This window comes from Lithobates pipiens, unplaced genomic scaffold, assembly GCF_037356315.1.
Source record: "Lithobates pipiens isolate NorthernLeopardFrog02 unplaced genomic scaffold, aLitPip1_a1.2 Scaffold_1, whole genome shotgun sequence".
NCBI classification, from domain to species: Eukaryota; Metazoa; Chordata; class Amphibia; order Anura; family Ranidae; genus Lithobates; species Lithobates pipiens.
The window spans coordinates 132,467,762-132,491,096 of record NW_027507685.1 but is presented as its reverse complement, the minus strand read 5'-3'; the positions used below and the strand labels follow the sequence as shown (position 1 = coordinate 132,491,096).

The following is a 23,335-nucleotide window of genomic DNA, read 5'->3' as shown; positions in this document are numbered from 1 at the left end:
TTTCTGTTAATGCTGGTGTATGATGAGCTGACATCAATTGTAGCAAGTAAGCAATTCCCAGCACCTTTGATGTTCTGTTATTGTGTACTAGCTCTGAAGTACGATTTTCCCCTTTGATACCAATGGTTTTAGGAATTGGTCAAGATATTCTAACTGGGAAAAGAGTGAGTTTATTCCGCTAATTGGCCTTCCTGGTGGCTTATCTACCCTCTTGTGGATTTTCGGCACATAATATATTACCGGGGTCTTCGTAGATTCTTATAATAGTCAGCTTCATTTTTGCTTAGTATTCTCTTATCCTTACCCTTTTTTTATAAATGCTTTCGGCTTCTTTTTAGAGCGTAATTTGGGGTTCCCTTTTAGTTTCTTATGTGTTCTCCACTTTTGAGTAGTCTCCATTTCTTCTTCATAGTCTTTTTTTTTTTTTTTTTTTTTTTTTTATCGGTCGGCGTATCAACACTTTCTTTTTCTGTATTTCTTTAGTGGTTTTCCAGATATTCATATTTTTAGAGCCTCTGCTTTCCAATTTCTTCAAGTCATTTTCTGCCATCTTTTTGAAGGCTCTCAAACACTGACTCCCAGGAGTCTTGGGGGTTAAAAATGTATTTATTCCTATGTGTGGTTTGAACAAAACTTGAGTCTTCCAGTGCTCATGTCTCCTTGCAAATGCAAAGTGTTTCTTCAGGTTTAGTTTTTTCATGAACTTCTGAAGGTCGATATCTATGCCTCAAATTTGTCTAGTGTTTTGGCAGGTGCAAATTTCAAGCCCAAATCCAGAACTTGCATTTCTTCGTCTGTGAAATGGGCACTACTCAAGTTATATATTCCCTTTCCTATTATTCTCCTCGCCTTTTTCTTCCCTCCCCACTTTCCTCTTGTCTGTTTCCTCTTTCCATATTTGTTTTTGTCCCATCTCCCTTTCTCGGTCCATCCATTCCTCATGTCTGTCTCTTGTCTCTGATAAATTGGGTATCTGTGGTATCCTAAGGATCCTTGATTTCTCTCCGGATCCCTGGGATATTCTTACCATCTTTGAGCACCTCCTCGGGCCCCATATTGTCCCTATCCAGCATGGGGTCAGGTATGGGATGCGTGCATTCCATCTTCCTGGAGGTCTTCGTCGCTGTCCTCCCCTGTGAAAATCCCTTTCTTCCCTGAATTATCTCCTCTGTTGGAAGTTTCGATAGGGGTAGGTTGGCCCCCCTCTCCAGGGGAGGAGAACCTATTGTTTGTAGGGATATTGTATCTGGAGTAGTTGGTGTCTCAGGATAAGTTGTTTTATTTTCGCTTTCTCCTTATATCAGGTCTTCCCGTCTGGTGATTTTGTGGTCTAGGTGTTCTCCCTATGTCCCAGCCTCAGAGTAGGGTTGAAACTTAACTGAAACTTTAATAAGGGGGCCCCCAGATCCCGGCCACCCACCCTATTTGAAAATGGGGGAAAGCGTACCCCTACCCATTCACCTGGGGGAAAAAGTGTCAATAATAAAATACACTACAGGTTTTTAAAGTAATTTATTAATCAGGTCCGGGGTCTTCTTCCGACTTTGGGGGTCTCTTCCGACTCCGCCCCGGTCTCCGGTTCTTCTGCCGGGCTCCTCCGTTATTTTCTTCCAGCTCTTTTGCTAACTGTGGCCCAGTCTTCTCCGTCCTAATTCTTGCTATTCATATAGCCAAATATGTCCAACGCTTGAGGACAGGTCACACTCTAAGGTGATCCAAAGATATATTTGTTAGATCCCGTGCTTAGTGTCTGGAATAAATACAGGAGTTTAGGGAGAATGGTCATCTTCAGAGGCCACTCTCCCAGGAAGGGATCTATGGTGGGTTTTCCCTTTTTTTGCACTAGATCTCTTGTGGAGCGAAAAAGGGGCGGGAAGTTTGCTTGGTATAAGGCGAAAAAAGGTCAGGGTGATATAAACCTCTAGATATTTCAGGGCTGAGATCTCCTAGTTATAGGGGAGCCACTGCTGCAGGTGGTGCACTTAGGCTGCTGGGATGTTAATTGGGATTGCCTCCAATTTGGTCACATTTATTTTCTATCCTGAGAGGGACCTATGTGTCAAGTTCAGCATGCAAGTTGGGCAGGGAGATCCTAGGTTGGGTCAGGGTGAGTATGACATCATCCACAAATAGTTACATAGTAGGTGAGGTTGAAAAAACACACAAGTCCATAGAGTCCAACCTATGTGTGTGATTATATGTCAGTATATCCCTGTATGTTGTGGTCATTCAGGTGCTTATCTAATAGTTTCTTGAAACTATCAATGCCCCCCGCTGAGACCACCAACTGTGGAAGGGAATTCAACATCCTTGCCACTCTTACAGGAAAGAACCCTCTAAGTATTTTAAGGTTAAACTTCTTTTCTTCTAATTTTAGTGGCCATAATTCTTGTTAAACTCCTCCCTTCCGCAAAAATGTTTTATCCCTATTGTGGGTCACCACCAGTATGGTATTTTTAAAATGAAATTATATCCCCTTTCATGCGTCTCTTCGCCAGACAGAATAAGTTCAGTGCTCGCAACCTTTCCTCATAACTAATCTCCTCCAGACCCTTTTTTAGTTTTGTAGCCCTTCTTTGTACTCCATTTCCAGTACATCCTTCCTGAGGACTAGTGCCCAAAACCGCACAGCATACTCTAGGTGTGGCTAGACCAGTGTCTTTTAGAGTGGGAAGATTATTTTATCTCTGGAATTAATCCCCTTTTTAATGCATGCCAATATTCTGTTTGCTTTGCTAGGCTCAGCAATGACAAGCTGCTGCTATCATCTACAAGGACCCCCATATCCTTTTTCATCCTAGATCCCCCCCCCCCCCAAGTGTATAGATTGCATATATTTTTGCCACCCAAATGCATTAATTTAAATTTTTCTACATTGAACCTCATTTGCCATGCAGTTGCCCACCCCATTAATTTGTTCAGATCTTTTTGCAAGGTTTCTATATCCTGCAGAGAAGTTATTGCCCTGTTTAGCTTAATATCGTCCGCAAATACAGAGATTGAAGTGTTTACCCCATCCCCCAGGTTGTTTATGAACAAATAGGATTGGTCCCAGCACAGAACCCTGGGGGACCCCACTACCCACCCCTAACCATTCCTAGTACTCTCCATTTATCACCTGTCTCTGAACTTGCCCTTGTTTTCAATCCATGTACTCTCCCTATGGTCCATGCCAATGGACCTTATTTTGCACACACAGTAACTGTTTATGGGGAACTGTGTCCAATGCTTTTGCAAAATCCAGATACACCACATCTACAGGCCTTCCTTTATCTAGATGTCAACTCGCCCCTCATAGAAGGTTAATAGATTGGTTTGGTTTGGCAAGAACTATTCTTCATGAATCCATGCTGATTACTGCTAATGATACTGTTCTCATTGCTAAAATCTTGTGTATATAGTCCCTTATCACCTCCAAGAGTTTACATACTATTGATGTTGGGCTAACTTGTCTGTGATTCCCAGGGATGTATTTTGGCCCCTTTTTAAATACTGGTGCTACATTGGCTTTTCTCCAATCAGCTGGTACTATTCCAGTCAATAGACTGTCAGTCAAGTAATTGCCAGACCATTGTTCCTAATTTTTACTGAGTTCCCTAAATACTCTTGGGTGTAAGCCATCTGGTCCCTGTGATTTATTTTTTATTTTTTTTACCGTAAGTTTCCCAAGTCTAATTTTAATTTTGTTCTCTGTTAAACTGTGATTTAGTTTTAAACTCCTTCCCTCTGACTGGAATACCCCGAATGTCTGTCTGGGTTTCTGTGGATGGATGCCGCCAGGGGTTCAACACATAGTGTAAACAATAGAGGTGGGAGTGGGCACACCTGGTGGGTCCAATTTTGCTATTGGGAAAGAGAGTTGGTATAGAGGTGTAGAATAGCCCGCAGAAAGGGTCCTGGGAATCCCATGTGGCGTAATGTGGTAAACCAGAAAGGCCAACCAAGGTGGGCAAAGGCCTTTTCCGACTCCAGACCGCCCCTGTTTGCCACATCTATTAAGTCCAATAACCCTTCTCATGTTGTCCCCTGCCTGACTGAGAGGGACAAAGCCCACCTGATCTTTCTGTATTAAAGAGGGTAATATCGCGTTCAGGCATATTGAGAGGAGTTTGGTAAAAAATTTCAGGTCAGAGTTTGAGTGCTATAAGCCTATAGCTAGCAGATAAAGATGGCTAGAGAGAAAAACACAGTGAGAAGAAAGAGGTAGATCAATACTACATACTGTAGGCAAAGCTAACCTTGTTAATAAGCTCTGTATAGCCTGTGATATACAAGGCTAACCAAGTTCCTATATGTCCTCCCTGCCAGGAGTAGAACGCAGGCAAGGGGGACACAGAGGAACACAGTGATGGTTATAAAAAGTCAACAATAAAATTCCAAAGAAACTCAAGTGGGTAAACTGGGGGGGGGGCGAGTTTAGTAATTGAAAGGGTAATGTCTTCGTCCTGCAGTGAGAGGAGAAGGGGTTGGAGGAGCCTGCTCTTTTGCAGGGTAATCCAAGAGGTCCGGGTATAGCTGTACCAGTGCATTGTCAAAGACTACTTTGCGGATAGAGTGGGCCTTATGCATGATATCATCTTTCAGAGGGTAAGATTGAACTCTGCAAATTACATCTCAGGGTTTGGAAGGAGGACATTTAGGGGGCAGGGCACGCTGTGCTCTATCCATTTCAATGTGTTAGCCCGGAGGCTTTCCCAGAAGGTTGTTAAATATGGTTTGCACTGCAGGGTGATTTGCAGGTCTTCTGGGCCCTCTGAGGCAGGCCCCTGACTCGGATAGCGATCCTTCGCCCCTGCTTGTCCAGGTCCTCATCATGGAGCTGCATGTCTCTCAGCAGTATGTGATGGTATGCTCCGTGTAGTTGAGTGTGATGTACCTCTAGTTTAGTTTCCTCTGCCATCTCCACGCTGCCTGTTAAGTGTTTTAAATTAGCATGCAGTGTTTGAATCTCTGCACGATAGGTGGATTTAACAACCTCCAATAAGTTGTTTAAAGTCCTCTTTGGTCGGTATGGCTTGGAGATATGATTGCCAGGAGGGGTGCACCTGGTGGTGGAGGTCCGCAACCGTTTGTGGCAGTGAGGAGGAGAGGATGGCAATTGAGGTCGTGGGGAAGTGGTGTTCTGGGCCTTATTTGGGGGTCCAATGGGTCACGCCATACATGATCTGGGATGGAGAGGACTGCATCATCGGGGCCCCTGTATGAGCGGAGACCTGAGAGCTGAGTGCCTGGGCATAGGTGGCGGTCAAGTCTACACCCCTCCCAGGAGAGCTGGGGTCCCTGGAGCAGGATTGTCTCTGTGATTTGGGGGAGGCAGGAGTAGGCCTGGCATGGTGTGAGTCTCCCCTGGGGCTCTGCCTGTGAGAGCTCAGAGTCCTGAATGTGCATGGGGCTTGGTAGGGGTGGGAAGTCCTCCGAGGGCCACTGAAGAAGACCTCCTGTGGTCAGGCCGGGATCTGAAGCTGTGCGCAGCAACTGCGGGAAGGTGTTTGTACACTGTGTGTATGAGGTTAGGTGCAGTGCAGTGGGCTATGTCCCGTGTGGTGCCGCCGCCTGGGAAGCGGGGTGCTTGGGGTGCCTCACTGTGTCCATCGAGGATGGTTGCATCCTGGGCGCCAGCCATGCAGACTCGGGTGTGCTCTGTGGATGGGCCGGAGCTTGAAAAGCATGCTGAGGTGGAGACAGCTGGCACCATCTTGTCCTTCCCACTGGCGGCATGGGGGGCGATGAAAAGTAGCCCCGGAAGGTCCTAGAAGATCCGGGAGGAGGTTGGGATGATCCCTGCACTTTGGAGGAACGAGTTCTGGATCCACCTATGTACGGACGTAGAGAGTCCCCTTAAAAGGCCATGGAGCTGTGGGCTATGAGAGAGCTAGAAGCTCAAGCGTCCATGTAGGTTGACTTCAAGTCACCAACCCCCCGCGTAACCATCTTTTTATTTTTCAAGTTTTCTCCTGCATTGATACTATGTAAGAAATTTAAAATGACAAGAAGCAATTTTAATTGGAGGTGCACATATGGCATCTTGGTGAATTGCATGGACATTTGTGAAGAATCTGACTTTTTTTTTTTTTTCCTCTGGGTTCAAATGATGGACTGTATTTCTGGTCTTCTTATGCCGCGTACACACGAGCGGACTGTATGGCGTACTTAGTTCGTCATACAATCCGACGGACAGTCCGTCGTACTTTCGACTGAACGGACTTGACCACACACAGATGCACAAACAGTCCGTCGAAAGCTTGCGCGATGACGTGTACAGCACGTACGACGGGACTAGAAATAGGAAGTCCAATACACAGCAAAGCACCCTTCCGCCGTGTAAATCCTTTCTGGGCATGCGCCATTCTTAGTCCGTCGAACTAGCATACTGACGAGCGGATTGTCCGCTGAAGCCAAAGTACGACGGACAGAATTTCGAAAAATCCGAAATTCTTAGTACGCCAGACTGCACGCTGAAAAAGTCCGCTGAAGCCCACACACGAGCGGACTGTCCGCTGAAATGTGTTTCGACGGACTAAGTACGCCATACAGTCCGCCCGTGTGTACGTGGCATAAGTCTCAATGCTGCAGAACACATCAGACACCAAACCAAACCCTATAGATGGGAATAGCTGGGAACAGATACTGGCGGCTGATCCACTGGTTTTGGTTTCAGCGGCCGAGAAACTGCTGCACCTGTTTATCCTGCATCGGGTGTACAGAACTCCTCTACAGTTATATAAGGTGGGGTAGGAGAGACTCCCCCTTGTACCTGAAATGTCAACAGCACCAGGGTACTTTTAATCCATATGCTATGAAAGTGCCCCAAATTGGTAGGGGGTGGTTGGGATCATTAATGGTATCCATCAACTAAAGTTATTTGCTTGGTGGCCTAGAGGAGGAGCTGTTTTCCCCTTGTACATAATATACAGCTGGTAGAAACCCAGTGAAATCTTCATTTTTTTTATTTATTTTTTTTTTTTTTTCAGACCTGTAAGGGAAAAGGCATAATGACCTAGTATGCACCGCATACTAGGTCATTCTTAAATACTTATCTTAGAATGAGGCCCAGACATCTGTACCGATACACGCCGAGGGAGCTGACATGTTCCCTTGGCTTGTCTTCCGGGTATAGCGGCTGCGGCGCTGTGGGTGGCCGGAGCAGCAATATCGTCGCATGCGGCAGGAGATTTCTTTCTGCCAGGGTCCGGGGTTTGTCGGGCTTCTAGCCCGAGAATTCCCTGTGCTCATTGCAAGGGGAATAGCTTCTAAACCTGTGTGTTTTTTTTATTTGCCTACAGGGAAGCCTTATAGGCTTATCTATAGGTAAAAGTAGAAAAAATATATATATATACAACCACTTTAACTAGACTATTTTATCTAGCCACAAAAATTCATATGGCATAATATTGGCTCTCCCCTTAGGCCCCCACACCTCAATGGATACAACAAGTGAATACTATACTTGTTCAGGAAAAAAATGCATATCAACACGAATGCGTCAAATAAATTCACCAAAAGCTGGTCAGCGTGGCTAGAAAACCTTGGGGTAGCCCCTCCTCAACTGGTTCTTGCCAGACTGCTTCAAGTATAGGAGAGGGGACAGTTGTGATCCCAGATACAGCTCTAAGGGCCTGAGTGAGATGTGGGATGTCAGTGAGTGATGGATATTGCATTGCGATAGGTATACACTTCGTAAGTTGAGTTTTTTCTTTTTTGTTTTCTTTTGTTGTTTGGCACCATGTGCCTTACCGTATTTACTGTGCAGAATATTTATCCCGATATAATGTATACACCCTGAATGGTACCATATATATATATATATATATATATATATATATATATATATATATATATATATATATATATATATATATATATATATATATATATATATATATATATACATACATACATACATACATACATACATACATACATACATACATACATACATACATACATACATACATACATACATACATACATACATACATACATACATACATACATACATACATACATACATACATACATACATACATACATACATACATACATACATACATACATACATACACTGTTTGTTTGCCTTTTGAAATTTTTGTACAATAAAACCGGTAGTTAGTTCTGATAAAAACAAAATTAAATAAAAAGTTGACCTGAACTCAAAATTTAACATTTGCTACCTTCTTGGGAACATCTAAAAATATGTTTATTGTGCCCAAACGGCGACTAAAGATTTACCTTTTGCCTTGAAAAATATCACTGCACCTCCTGTCATGTGGGGCAGTGCCTAGTCATTCCTGTTCTCTAGCTTGCTGTATACCTGGAGTGTGAGATTTTATTGCATAAAAGTTACATTGGACCACCTTGGACCAATTTATGTTTGCAATGCCAAACCTATAGGACTGCTGTGGAAGTGAAGAATTGTTATAGTAGTCACTGTTACTGCTAGTGATAAGTGTTGTCACATGTCTCGTGTAAAGAAGATGCCGTGCTGCTTGGTAATCACAGGTTGTTGCTCACTTAACAGAAGGTAGTACCGAAGAAGGTGAAGTAGAGACGGTAGTAAACTACTACACTGATTAAAGAGGAAGTAAACCCTGATGAGTTTACTTCCTCTTTCATTCCCTGCAAAGGCAAAGCATAATGGACTACTGTGCATCGCATAGTAGCCCATTATGTGTCACTTACCTGACACAGGAGCCAGCGACGTCCCCATTGTCCCCTGTAGTTCCGAGCGTCCATCTTCTTGGTGGGTCTCCGTGGGTGTCGCTGCTCTGGCGTTGTGATTCGCCGGAGCAGCGACGTCACTCCTGTGCATGCGCACGGGAGCCGAGATGTGCGGCATTGCGTGGCATCTTCGTCATCGACGATGCCACGCTCAGTGTGCCTGCGCGCCGCTGTCTATGGCACAAGCGCCGTAGACAGTGGTGCCCGTCTTCACGCAAATATCTCCTAAACTGTATAGGTTTGGGAGATATTTCTTGGACCTACAGGTAAGCCTTAATCTAGGTTTACCTGTAGGTCAAAGTGGTTTGTAAGGGTTTACAACCACTTTAACTTCCACATGGATTCCGCCGTTATTGCATATGCATACTTGCATTGATCCAAGCTAGTACTATGCAATCAAATCTATACCTGAAGTTTAGCTTTGTGTGTGTTTTATTCTTTTTGAAATGTTTTGCCAGATTAGATTACTGTAGCAACTGTAAATGATCTGTCTCCTGGTTATAGGCTGGTCAACAAAAGGGAGCTAGCATATTGTAGGAAAAACATTTGCCTTTCATCAAACCATGTGCTTACTGTATCTTCTTTTTACTGGTTGAGTGAAAGCTACAACAAAGGGAGCCGTCGGCTATTGGTTTCCAAGATGCCCTCCATCATGCTGGAAGATCTTTGCACAATAGTCCACAGTTTGGGGATCCATGGCACTTATAACAGTATCTTGGGGCACAATCGGCCAAACTGCATGCTTTCGTCAGACTGCATGTCCAGCCTAGGAGACTAAATCTTTTACAAAGTTGTAAACCTGTTTTCAGCTCAACTGACATGTATAAGCATGCAGATTACAGCGTCTGAAGCTCCATGCTCCCTCAAGTTGTTTATAAAAAATAGTAAAGTTAGCGCTAACTCCGAATAGATTTATATACTCCGATCTGAGTATAAAAGGAAAATATACAATCCTCTCCAGAAATAAAATACAAAATTTGCAGCGCTCCAAATGAAATGTCCAAATTGTAACTACTTTTTTTTTTGTGTGAAAGATGTTACACCGAGTAAATGGATACTGAATACGTCATGCTTTAAAATTGTGCATGGCGACAAACTGCAGTGCTTTAAACATTTTTAACCACTAAAGCTTCCAGAAGATTTGGCTGCTCAATCACCAGGCCATTTTTAACGAAATGGCACTGTGTTAGTTTAACTGACAAGTGTGTGGTTGTGCGGCGCTGTACCCACTGGCAATTGCACGGTCGTGTGACGCTGTATCAAACAATTGATGTCCTTTTTTATTTTTATTTTTTTATTTTTTTCAGAAATGGAGCTTTCTTGTACTTTTTGCTATAATAAATATCCCAATATGTTTTATTTTTATTTTATTTTTTTTTAAACACATTTTTTTCCTCAGTTTAGTATATGTATTTTTGGTAAATAAAAATAAAAAAATCGCAATAAGCATATATTGATTGGTTTGTGCAAAAGTTATAGTGGCTACAAAATGGGGGATAGATTTATGGCTTTTTTTTTTTTCTAGTAAAGATGGTGATCGGCTTTTTTTTATCGGGACTGCGCTATTGCGGCAGACAAATCTGACATTTTTGACATATATTTTTTGGACCAATGACAATTATACAGCCATCAGTGCTATAAAAATGCACTGATTTAATGTATAAATGTCACTTGCAGGGAAGGGGGTTAACTGAGTGAATAAGGGGTTAACTGTGTTCCCTAGGTGTGTTCTAACTGTGGGGGGATTGGACTGACTAAGAGGACAGAGAGATCAGTGTTCATACTTAGTATGAACACACGATCTGTCTCCTCTCCCCTGAGAGAATGGAGATCTGTGCGTTTACACACACAGATCCTGGTTCTTGCTTTGTCATGAGTGATCGTGACAGCGGCGACAGAAGACCGGGCCACCGCCTGTAAAAGAGTTAGAAGAAGGTGCGGTGGCTCGGCAAGAAGAAGAGGGGGACAAGACCTCCGAAGTCGGAAGAAGAGGGCGGTGGCGAAGAAGAAAGCCGGGCTCCTCCGCTAGCAAAAGAGCTAGCAGAAGATAGCGGAGGAGTCCGGTGAGAAGACCCCCGGAGCTGTGCAATAAACTATTTTAACCCTTGTGTGTTGTGTTTTTTTTTTTTTTTTTTTTACAGGTGAATGTGTAGGGGTACATTGTACCCCATACTCATTCACATACTCATTCACATAGGGTGGGGGCCGGTATCCGGAGGCCCCCTTATTAAAGTCCCCTGCCCGCAGACCCCGACAACCAACGGCCAGGGATGTCGGGAAGAGGCCCTTGTCCTCATCAACATGGGGACAAGGTGCTCTGGGGTGGGGGGGCCACGCGGCCCCCCCTTCCCCAAGGCACCCCCCCATGTTGAGGGCACGCGGCCTGGTACAGCTCGGGGGGGGGGGGGGGCGGGCGCTCGCTCGTCCCCATCCCCTTTCCTGGCCGGCCGGGTAGCGTGCTCGGATAAGGGTCTGGTATGGATCTGGGGGGAACCCCCATGCCGTTTTTTCAGCATAGGGGGTTACCCTTAGAATCCATACCAGACCTATTTTCTTTTCATAAATTTGGCGTTTAGTTCCCCCTTCAGAGCTGATAATTCCGTGAGAGTCGCCTCCATATAGACGGAGATCCGACTTGTAGGCGAACTCCATTGAAATCAATGGGTACCAGTCGACTACAAGTCAGATTGAAGTAGTACAGGAACCTTTTCTGAAGTCGGAGCGACTTCAGTAGTGTGCATTAAGACGGCTCTCATTCACTTGCATTGATTTTTACATGTTGTCCGACCTGAGGTGACTAGGGGCAACCTGAAGTCGGATCTGAGTCGCCCCTGTGTTAACTGGCTTTAAAGGTACCATCACTAGGATTTTGCAACAATTGGAGGAGAAGCTTTGGATCTTTTCTCACTGGTGATTCCACTTGGAGGGATTTATTTTGAGCACTTTGTGCTGTTCTCTTGGTGGAGACACCATGGATTTCTGGTAAGTAGCCATTTTTCTAGTTCAACACATGACACTCGAGTGATCCTTTGGGGGATATTCATAGACTGGTTAATATTTGGACACTTTTCATTTGGAGCGCTGCACGGTTTGTAGTATTTGCAAGTTAGTTGCTACACAAATTAAGGCCAACAATTGTCTGAAGGTGTATGTGTGCAGCATAAAATATATATAGTTTATGCCATATATAAACCTGCAGTGTTTGACATATTTGGATATCTGTGCCTTGGTGCTTGTGTAGGCTGGATTTGTAAAGAATTATAAAAGTTCTGTGTTTTTTAAATATTATTTTTAAGTACCACTGTAAAAAAAAAAAAAATGGCCAGCTATTTCAATACAATATAAACTCGAAATTTAAAAGGTACTTTTTTGCAAGTGGTATTCTCAGTGGTATTTGCAAAAATCCCCACATCTGCATTGAAACTGGAACTTCTGCATCATTGCTTTTTTTTTTTTTTTTTTTTTTTCCCGTCTTGCAAATCAAGGGTAACTATGTATAAATGAACAACGTGCTGCTCTGTCTGCACTGCTGTCATGGTGTGCTCTGAAAATATTTTCCACTTCTGGGAGTCAGTGGTGGTCTCTGTTATTGGTTAGGAGCCTACTTGGTGATAAGTTATCATGATGGGTTTCCTATAATCTGAAAGAGAATCTGTCATGACTAGGCTTATGCAAGCATATTGAATATTCATACTTAAACTGTTTGAACTTAGCAGGCTTCGGTGTGATTTGCATTTGTCTTATTTAAATGTACTGAGGTCACCTATAGACTGATAGTAACTTCTGTTTACTTGTGTACACGGACATTTGTATTTGATTTTCTCCATGTAAAACTGGCCTTACACTGTATGAAAAAGGGAAAGTGGTCAGCAGGAGTTTAAATGAGACCAATCACTATATAAAGCAGGGGTGGACTGACCGTTCGGCCACTCGGGCACTAGGGAGCCCCATCAATGTTGCCAGCCTCCATAAAACCAGGGACAGTATCTAAAAATCTGTGTTTTATTTACATCTGTCTCTGAAATGTCCCTTACCGACATCCTTTTGGTCTAAAAATCCAGAGATTATAGCTGCCCCAGGGCTCGACAAAACCCGGGCGCCAGGTCGCATTTGCGACTAGAATTAGTGACCTGGCGCAGCACAGCTGGGGGTATCCTGTCTCTGGGGACACCCCCGGCGTGATCACGACGGCCCTGCCTATTTTCACTGCCCGCCTATCTTCTTTCCGTTACTTGGAACCCCTAAACAAAATATATATATATATATATATATATATATATATATATATATATATATATATATATTTTATTCTAACACCCTAGAGAATAAAATGGTGGTCGTTGCAATACTGTCTGTCACACCGTATTTGCGCAGCGGACTTACAAGTGCACTTTTTTGGGGAAAAATAATTTAATAAAACAGTAAAATTAGCCCAATTTTTTTTTATATTGTGAAAGATAATGTTACGCCGAGTAAATTGATACCCAACATGTCATGCTTCAAAATTGTGCCCGCTCATGGAATGGCGACAAACTTTTACCCTTTAAAATCTCCACAGGCGACGTTTAAAATTCTATAGGTTGCACGTTTTGAGTTACAGAGGGGGCCTAGGGCTAAAATTATTGCTCTCGGTCTACTGATTACGGCGATACCTCGCATGTGTGGTTTGAACACCGCTTTCATATGCAGGCGCTACTCACATATGCGTTCGCTTCTGCACGCAAGCTTGGCGGGACAGGGTGCGTTTTTTTTTTTTTTTGTTTTTTTTTTCTTCTTATTTTAACTTTTTTTTTTTTTTTTTTCACTTTTCTTTAAAAAATAAATAAAAATTGTCACTTTCATTCCTATTACAAGGAATGTAAAAATCCCTTGTAATAGAAAAAAAAGCATGGGGTCAGAGACCTCAGATCTCATATTTACACAATAATGCAATTTAAAAAAAATTGTCATTTGAAAAATATAAATAAATAAAATGTCCCACTAAGAGCTATGGGAAAGACTTGGAGACGGGGGGCGGCAACACTATCTTAACCCTTACTCGTCTCCATGTCAGGGACAGGTCCGGATCGCTGTCACGGACCTGGCTCCTAGTCCATTATGAGAAGTAATTTTCACACTATAGCCACTGTATTCCAGCCCAAATCACAAATTACTTGCTGTTTAAAGAAACTTTAAAAAAAACTTTTTTTCCAGGGGGTTAGGCAGCGCCATCTTAAGTATTGTTTTCTGGATCCACAGTGGAGTGTATTTCTGCCCTTGCATTGAGCACTTCCTGTATTGTTAACCAAGCCTCCTTCTCAATCCAACGTTTCTATGGCAACCCTGCTTCCCTGTTCATAGCTGACTTGTTTTATTTCATAGTATTTACTTGTGCTGATTATCTAGTCTATCAGCTTCAACTGATAAGACTGCAGTAAGGCTGTCCGATGCCTTTTTTCCACTCCGTGATGTCACGTGGTCACATGGTGTGTAGGAGGAAGCTCTGAGTGATTATGCAGTCACGTGGGATTTCAGTGTTGTGCCGTAGGAAGTTCTGATAATAGATAGACAAGCACACAGTGTGCTGTAAATCAAGGGAGATATGGACATGCTCAGTGACGTCATTCTAAAGAACAGAAAGGATTACAATAATACTAAGCAAGTAAGGAGATAACTACAAGCAATGTACATCTGTGTTTTTTATACTGATTCACATGGGACAAAGTTGTGGGGGAAGTTTACAACCACTTTGAAGTCCCGCTAACCACTTTCCCTTTTCTTTGTCTAAAATTTGGGATGGAGGCCAATTACTTTTGGTGCCTTGGACCACATCATTCTTTATCGCTAACACTGTACGAATGTCATTCGGTTCTTGAACAGACAATATTTTTACATTGGGTTGCCATGTCAGCTGCCTTCTGCCTTATTACCCCTGAAAAGAAGCCTGGCGGGAAGTTGTTGGCTGAACAGAGGGTGTGCTCAGTGCTGACCCAGCTCCTCTGTCCCCTTTCTTCATTCTCCTACACAACTTTTTTTTTTTCTATAGCTGTTGGGGATGGGGGGTAGAAAGTTGGGAGATGGAGCGCAGTTTTGAATTGAATGTGAGTAGGGCTGAAACAACTAAATGATCGATTATGAAATTAATCGATTACTATTTTCATAATCGATTAATCGGCCAGTAACAAAATGGGGTTAAAGTTAATGAGTCTGATGATATTTACCAGATTGACCCTTTAATAGTATATCTCTCCTCTAATTGTATATGCAGTATATATCCTCTAATGCAGCGTATACACGATCGGAAATTCCGGCCAGAAAAAGACAGATGAGAGCTTTTCATGGGAAAATGCGACCGTGTGTATGCTCCATCGGAATTTAGCTGTCCGAATTTCCGCCAGCTAAAAATTGATAGCATGTTTTCAATTTTCCCGATGGAAAAACTTTTCTATAGGTAATTCCGATCGTGTGTATGCAATTCCGACACGCCAAAAATCACACGTGCTCAGATTCAACTACGAGACAGAAGCTATTGGATACTGGCTATTGAACTTCCTTTTTCTAGTCCCGTTGTACGTCACCACGTTCTAAACAATCTGAATTTGATGTGACCATGTGTAGGCAAGACAGCTTGAGCCGAATTCCGTCGTGAAAACCGTCAGATTTTTCCAACGAGAATTCCGATCGTGTGTACGCTGCATAATAGTAAATACAGTATATCGTTCCTCTAATAGTATATACACTATCAGAATACCTTTCCTCTAATATTATATACACTATATATCCTCTAATAATATATACTAGAGGTCGACTGATATATCGGCCGATATTTGGCATTTTTGAATTAATCGGCATCGGCCGATTGTGCTGATAAAAAGGCCGGTTATATGTTCAGGGCGACTTGCAAAAGACTTCTGTAATAGAAGTCAATGTAAGTTGCCTGAAGTTAATCGGTGGAGTGACTTTCCTCCTCTCTGGGCAGTCTGCCAAGAAAAGATCAAAGAGATGCAATGTTTCTTCTTCAATGGACTGAACTCCCTGTGTAGAGTTCTCAGTTTAACCATTTAAAGACTAAATCTTTTCTGACACTTGTTGCTTACAAGTAAAAATCCTGTATTTGCTGCTAGAAAGTCACTTGGACCCTTTTTACACCACGCCGCCCATAGCGTCGGTGGTAAAATGCCGCTATTTTTAGCGGAGTTTCACCGTCGGATTTGCGGCGCATTTTGGCAGCTAGCGGGGTGCTTTTACCCCCACTAGCGGCCGAGAAAGGGTTAAAACAGTACAGTACAGCGCTGCCCCATTGATTTCAATGGGGAACAGCTGTGGAGGAGCGGTAAACAACGCTCCTGCACCGCTCCAAAGAAGCTGCTGGCAGGACTTTTCCTGACGTCGTGCCAGCGCACCGCTGCAGTGTGAAAGCCCTCGGGCTTTCACACTACAGACAATGGTGCAGCTGTTTTGGGGCGGATTGCAGGCGCTATTTCTAACGCTATAGCGCCTGCAAAACGCCCTTGGTGTGAAAGGGGTCTTAAACCCCCCAAAAATTATATATATATTTTTTTTTAGCGGAGACCCTAGGGAATAAAATAGAGGTTGTTCCAATATTTTATGTGACGCGGTATTTGCGCAGAGGTCTTTCAAACGCAATTTTTGGGGAAAAAATACACAGATTAAAAAAAAAAAAAGTAAAGTTAGCCCTTTTTTTTATTAATTTTTTTTTTTTTTGGTCCAAAAATTATTAATATTTGTTTTTGTGTATTTAGTATATAGTTGTGTTTTTTTTTTTTTTTTTTTTTTTTTTTTTTTTTAAATCTAAATTATACATTCAAGTGAATTGATTGGAGGTTTGTTTTGTTTAATAAATGTTTAAATGTAAGAAATTTTCTGTTTCACTTATTACTGAAGGCTGCTTTCCCACTGGAGCGGGCAGGTGTTGACGTTGCTAGTTTTAGCAGCGCTTTACCGTCCTTTTAGCGGGGCACTTATAACCCAGCTAGTGGCTGAAGAAGGGGTTAAATGCGCTTTTGAAGTGCTGCTGCCAAATTGCATTGCAGGCGCTTCAGCAGTGGTGCCCATGCATTTCAATGGGTAGGAGTGGTGGAGTAGCACTATACACCGCTCCAAAGATGCTGCTTGCAGGACTTCGTTTTTTAACGTCCTGCCAGCGCATCTCCTCTTTGTGAAAGCACGCGGGCTTCATATATCGGCCATCGGCCGCTGTGATTTCTAAATATTGGCATCGGCCAGAGAAAAACCCATATCGGTCGACCTCTAGTATATACAGTATATCTCTCCTTTAATAGTATATATAGTATATCTCATCTAATGGTATATGCAGTATATCTCTCCTCTAATAGTATATAGAGTATATAGCCTAAAATATATACAGTGTATCTCTTCTAATGGTATATACAGTGTATCTCTTCTATCTGTTATTCTCTGAGTGGATTAAATATTTTGCTCCAAAACCATATAGTTGGTTATTTATATTTACGACTGCATATAGAGATATTTTAAGAATAAATTGCCTTTTTTTTAAAACTTATTAACTAAATTATACACCACACTTTTTTTAAGGTTATTAACCGATTAATCGGTCAACTAATAGATTATGAAAATAATCGTTAGTTGCAGCCCTAAATGTGAGTCACAAAAGGAGTTACTAAATTGTATGGAAAATTAAGTAAATGGACTACAAGCTGAGCAGAGAGTAGCAGGGCAGAAAAATATATGATTTTGTAATTTGTAGACTAGAATAGCATACAACTGGCAAGGGATAGAAGCTCTCCATTGTCCACCTAGGTAATACTTTGCAAAAGTGTAATGAGTCCTCAGTAAAAGAGGCAGTATAATGGCAGAGTCATATAAACACTGTAAAGTATAGTGATCATAGCCCTATACTGTGGCTCTTAATCAGACTGTGATTACGGAGATCACGTGGAAGCTAAGAATTTGTAAGAAAAATCCTGCTTTTAGAGGACTTTTCTTACTTTATAGGCACCAAAGTCTAGAGAAAAGTGCCCTGCTGTATAGTATAAACCACCTTGTGTTATAGGGGTCTTCTGTTTGCATTTATCATACAAGTGACCGGGACACTGAATATTCCAGCCCATAACTGAACATAATGCTGTGCTCCTGTATTGACTTGTGTGCACAGCTGCAGTAAATTATTTCCAAGACCTATGGGTGGACTTTGTTTTATGTGTAGACATTTTTCATATTGCAATTTTTGCATTGGGAGCATTCAAAGACTGCATGTCGTGCCCAAGAAAATAACGTGTCGCACCCTAGAGCTTTTCTGGCTCCTACTCTAAGGCAGGCCATAGACCATGCAAATTTCTTTCCACCGGTTGCAGGATAGAAACATGCACAACTCTCCCTTCAGCACACAGTGACAGAGAATCCCAGTTGTTTTCTCGGGGGGGGGGGGGGGGGTCCGCCCCTGCCTGGAGAAGAGTGTGATTATCGCTAGCAGCCACTTGTGATAATCTCAAGCAAATCAGGCAGGCTGGTTGTACCCAAGTTGATCAATCAACTTGGTACATTCAGCCTGCTCATTAATGGTTTGATTCTTGGCCGGTTCCTGCTGATTTGAATGATGACGGCAGATGAATGCACTGCCCTTGAGTTGCATGCGGGTGCAAATTAACCCCTTCCCGCCGAGCGTACGCAGATCTGCGTACTCGGCTTCCGGGGGGTATACCGGGATGATGCCCGCACCTGCAGGCATCATCCCGGTACCGTTTTGTTCAGCGGGCGATTGGCTATCCAGCCATAACAACCGATGCGGCTAAAAGCCGCTCGGCTGTTATGCCGGAGGAGCGGGAGGGGACGTCCCCCCCTCCCGCCGTCTCCCGCCGCTGTTACCGGTGCTCCCGTTCGATCGGGAGCACAGATTCAACTTGCGCTGCCTCCGGCCGCTGGGGAGGAACTGGAACGAAGCCGTAATCGGCTTCGTTCCAGTCTCCTCATAGTAAACACGGAAGCGACGTCATGACGTCACTTCCCGTTTACTCGGCTGCCAATGGCGCCGGTTTTAAAAAAATATCCGGTATTCAGAATCGCCGTTTTCGGCGATCTGAATACACTGAAGTGTAAAGGAGGGGTGGGGGGTCTTTTAGACCCCCGATCCCTCCATAAAGAGTACCTGTCACCGCCTATTACTGTCACAAGGGATGTTTACATTCCTTGTGACAGCAATAAAAGTGATCAAATTTTTTTATTTTTTATTTTAAACAATTTAGTCATTTTAAAATAAATAAAAAAAATAAAAAAATTTTTTTTTAAAGCGCCCGCCGTCCCCGCGAGCTCGCAAAGCAAAGAAAACGCATACGGAAGTCGCGCCCGCGTATGTAAACGGTGTTCAAATCACACATGTGAGGTATCGCCGCGATCGTCAGAGCGAGAGCAATAATTCTAGCACTAGACCTCCTCTGTAACGCTAACCTGGTAACCGTAAAAAATGTTTAAAGCGTCGCCTATTGAGATTTTTAGGTACCGTACTTTGTCGTCAATCCACAAGTGCGCGCAATTATAAAGTGTGACATGTTTGGTATCTATTTACTCGGCGTAACATTATCTTTCACATTATGCAAAAAAAATTGCATCATTTTACTGTTTTGGTTTTTTTTTATTCATGAAAGTGTCCCTTTTCCCAAAAAGTTGCATTTAAAACACCGCTGCGCAAATACCGTGTGACATAAAATATTGCAACAATCGCCGTTTTATTCTCTAGAGTCCCTGTTAAAAAAATATATATAATGTTTGGGGGTTCCAAGTAATTTTCTAGTAGAAAATATGGATTTTAACTTGTAAACACCAAATTCCAAAAATAGGCTTAGTCATGAAAGGGTTAATTCTTAATGGCACCCCAAATACATATTGCAAATGCAATGTGTTTGTGGCCACAAGATCGCATGGTATTGCATTACCATGCAGTTTAGTGCTGCATGTTTAGAAAAAGTAGTGCTTGCCTCCAAAGGAATGGGCTGTTAAAACTGCATGGAAATGTGTGTGAACTTGCCCCTAGCCTTACTCATAAGGCTGTCCATAGAATGTAGAAGACTTTTAAGTTGGCCATACACTATGTGAATGTTGGCCAGTTCCTGATGAACAGAATCGAATTTGCTTTGTGACTCTGTCAATCACTTCCTTTGTGCCTGCACCCAGCAAAGTAACCTGTACTGTAAGCTGAGGCAAAGTTCAGGTGTGTTGACACGTAAGCATTACTCTAGCATTGTGCTGCGGAGCAAACCTTTCATTAGTGAAAGATGGGCGCAGCCTTTGCTGACATTTCAGTTTGAAAATGCTCCTTGTCTGGCTGTCATGCAGATCCTTTTGCTTCAGTAATTACAAACACTGACCTGGATTATGTATGCAGGTAAGGAACTCTGTCTCTCTCTTGATCTGCATACCTGATACCAGTAAATCTGAAGGCAGTAATGCTCTGCGATCATCAGGACAATCAGTCAGTATTGCAAGATTTTCCCATGACATTCGAAGTAAGAGAACGTGGTCTGTGGCATGTCACCTGAGGAAATTAGTGGGTGGTTAACTCAAGTGAAATATGCACATTTGTAGTGTGACGGCTTATAAAGGCTAATAGGAGTTCTACCATAGTAGAATTTTTTTTTTTTTTGTATGTCTAGCATAAAATGTTAACTAGACTTAAATTTCTGGCCACTATGAGATGTTAGATGACAAATATCTTAGAGTCGGCTTTAGTGTTTTTACACAGCCTCTCAAATGTTATCCTAGTTTATAGGATTTCTTTTTTTAATGAGCATTAGTGCCATAGTCACTGGTTCTTGGTGTACATTAGGGCTGTCCTATTGTAAACTATAGACAAGTAGCATAATTCTGGCTTATACTGTCCCCTGGACTCCATTAAGTCAGCACTTCCTTGCATGAGATATATATATATATATATATATATATATATATATATATATATATATATATATATATATATATATATATATATATATATATATATATATATATATATATATAATTTTGAACTCTCTTGAACAGGGGTAGGCAACCTGCAATAAAAAGATGGCATGAAGGACGCACAGTGTCACAGTAGTGTACTTTGCCTTCCCCCCACCCTTCACATAATCTCCCCCCTCCCTACAGTAATGTACTCTGCCTCCCCCTCACCAAAAGTGTCCTCTGGACCCCCAACACACAGCAATGTGTAGGTCGTGCAGCAGAGTTGAAGGCAGAACAGTACTGGATGGAGGGCGGGAGCTGCCAGTTACCTTATGTTAACAAAATGGTGATTGGTTGCTAGGAGCAAGGTTAGTAACCAATCATCTGCTGGTTAATATGAAAAGTTAACTGAGGCAGCTTCTGTCCCCCACCCTTCACCCAGTACTGTGCTGCATCCTACTATCTGCTCTGCAGTGAAGATTGCTGAGGGGCAGGACTGGCAAAGCAGGAATGTGTTCACCATTGGCTGCCCACAATCAATGAGTTGCCGGCTCTTTCCCCAGCCCAGGCCCAAGCTTTCTTTTTCTAGTTTTGGATATTATACACTGTCCTTTTCCTTTGATCCATTGCCATCAGGACAGAGAGGGAATATTCCACTGGGCACAAGAAGAAACACATGTGCAGCACAGTGAAATCTTTGTTACTTTTACAAGACAATATCTAGTCTTGGCAGCTATTGAGGAACATATTTAAATGGAAATTTTTGTGCCTAGCGTTCAGCACTAAGGGCCATAGTGATGTCACCTCCTCACACCCTGCATGCTGATTGGGCAATGAAAGCAGCAACACTGATAAGCCATCATCTCTGCCCAATCTGTGCCCTCCTGTCATCATGTTCCCTATCAGCCCAAGTGCATGCAGCAGAGTGAATGGGATCCAGTGCTGTCCAACACATTGAGTGCTGCTGTGCAGGGGGTACAGGTGACCGATATCTATGTGGATTCACAAACTTATGCCATTTGGATGTAGAATGCATTACATTTTGTAAAGGTATACGCAGCTTCTGAAACCCTGAGAATCACCTTGGTCCCTGGGATTCGTAAATTTTATTAAAAAAAATAATAATAATTTTTTTGTTATTGGAAAATTGCCTCAAAACATTCCAATACAAAACATTATACACATTTGTTTTAGTATCACTGTGACTTACAGGAGTTTGTTTTTGTTTTCATTGCAGGTTCCGTGTTTTTACAAAGGGGAAAACGCGACACACTTGTGGAGATAATCAAATATCTATTTTTCACATGGATTACCAAAGGCCATTTTTTATTAGACATATAGCTTTGGATAAAAAGGGTATAAAGGAAGACATGAACACGCTTATTGGCTAACACATTGAAAGGACTTGGAATAACGCTTCAAACTCAGGTAAGCTTTGGTTGTAGTGTTAATGGAATATGACCATTAGTGCCGGGTCACACTGGGGCGACCTGTCAGGTGACTTAGCTGCTTGACTTCATACAGTGCAATGGAACCATTCTATAAGGTGCAACTCAAGTCGCTTCAACTTAGAAAAAGGTTCCTTTACTACTTGGGGTGACTTTGGAGCAGTTTGTATGGAGTTCTATTGAAAAAGTAGTTTGCAAGCCCTGCTGAGGTTGTGCTGTGAGTGGCGGCTTCAGAGTTGGACGACTTTGAAGCCATCCCAGTGTGAACCAACATTAAAAAGTCAGCTCATCCTAAACTGATATACTGTCCATACCATTACAAAGTTGGTGTTACATGATACAATGTGCATTAAGATGGCCACATTTATTGCAATCTAATTGTACAATCTCTTTTAAATCCGCTACAAACTTTATATAAGTCTGATTGTAACAACTAATGTAAGGAGATAATTGGAAAGATAATGTATTTTCTGCTCTCTCTCGCTGCTGTCAAACAAATCCTTTGAGAAGGGAGCAGGGGGCAGGGCTGAGCCGTGCTGTGTGTGTCTTATGGACAAACAGAGCCCAGCTGGGGAATGAACCTGCATGTTTGCCCCCAGAGCAAGCACTTGCAGGAGCCATGACAGGCCCCATCCTCTGTCAGCACTCAAAGCAGCTGTGGATGTACCACGTAGCACTGGTTGGCACATGGAACTGGCAGGTGGCATTGGCACTGGCAGATGACACTGGCTGGAACTGGCAGACATTGGCAGGTGGCATTGGTTGGTACTGGCAGGTGGCACTGGTTGGCACTGGCAGGTGCCACTGGGTGGCAGGTGGCACTGGTTGTCACTGGCAGGTGGCACTGGTTGGCGGTGGCACTGGTTGGCGGTGGCAGATGGCACGGATTGGCACTGGCAGGTTTCACATTGAGCACTCAGTAACTGTGAAACTGACAAGTAACAGGAGAGAGGAGCTGTCAGAACTGCGCTGAGTGTGGAGAAAGGAGGAGGACGGCGGTCAATGTTAATGCACTGCATGTCTGGGGCATCGGGAGTTATAGTGAGTGGGCTGGTGGCAACCTAGGCGCCAGGGTGCGATTTCTGGTAGCCATCCAACCTGGCGCCTGGGGTTTGTCGAGCCCTAAATTTTATTTATATTTGAGAATCGTGATTTTATTTTTTTTGCCTAGAATAAAGATCATGATTCTCTCTCTAGTCTCATGGTGTAACATCTTCTTTCACATACAAAAAAAAATTGGGCTAACTTTTATTATT

At 42.8% G+C, this 23,335-nt stretch overlaps 1 protein-coding gene across 5 annotated transcripts in view; it reads left to right on the top strand.

Moving 5' to 3' along the window:
• TRAF2 (TNF receptor associated factor 2) overlaps positions 1–23,335 on the top strand; it is a 119,622-nt gene that overhangs the window by 5,242 nt on the left and 91,045 nt on the right. For 4 of the 5 annotated variants that reach the window (XM_077476963.1, XM_077476954.1, XM_077476945.1 and 1 more), the window contains exon 2: positions 21,869–22,059. The gene's annotated coding sequence lies outside the window, so the exon portion shown is untranslated. Of the gene's footprint in view, positions 1–19,954; positions 20,078–21,868; positions 22,060–23,335 lie in introns of those variants that run through there. The other variant, XM_077476939.1, reaches the window with a different exon arrangement.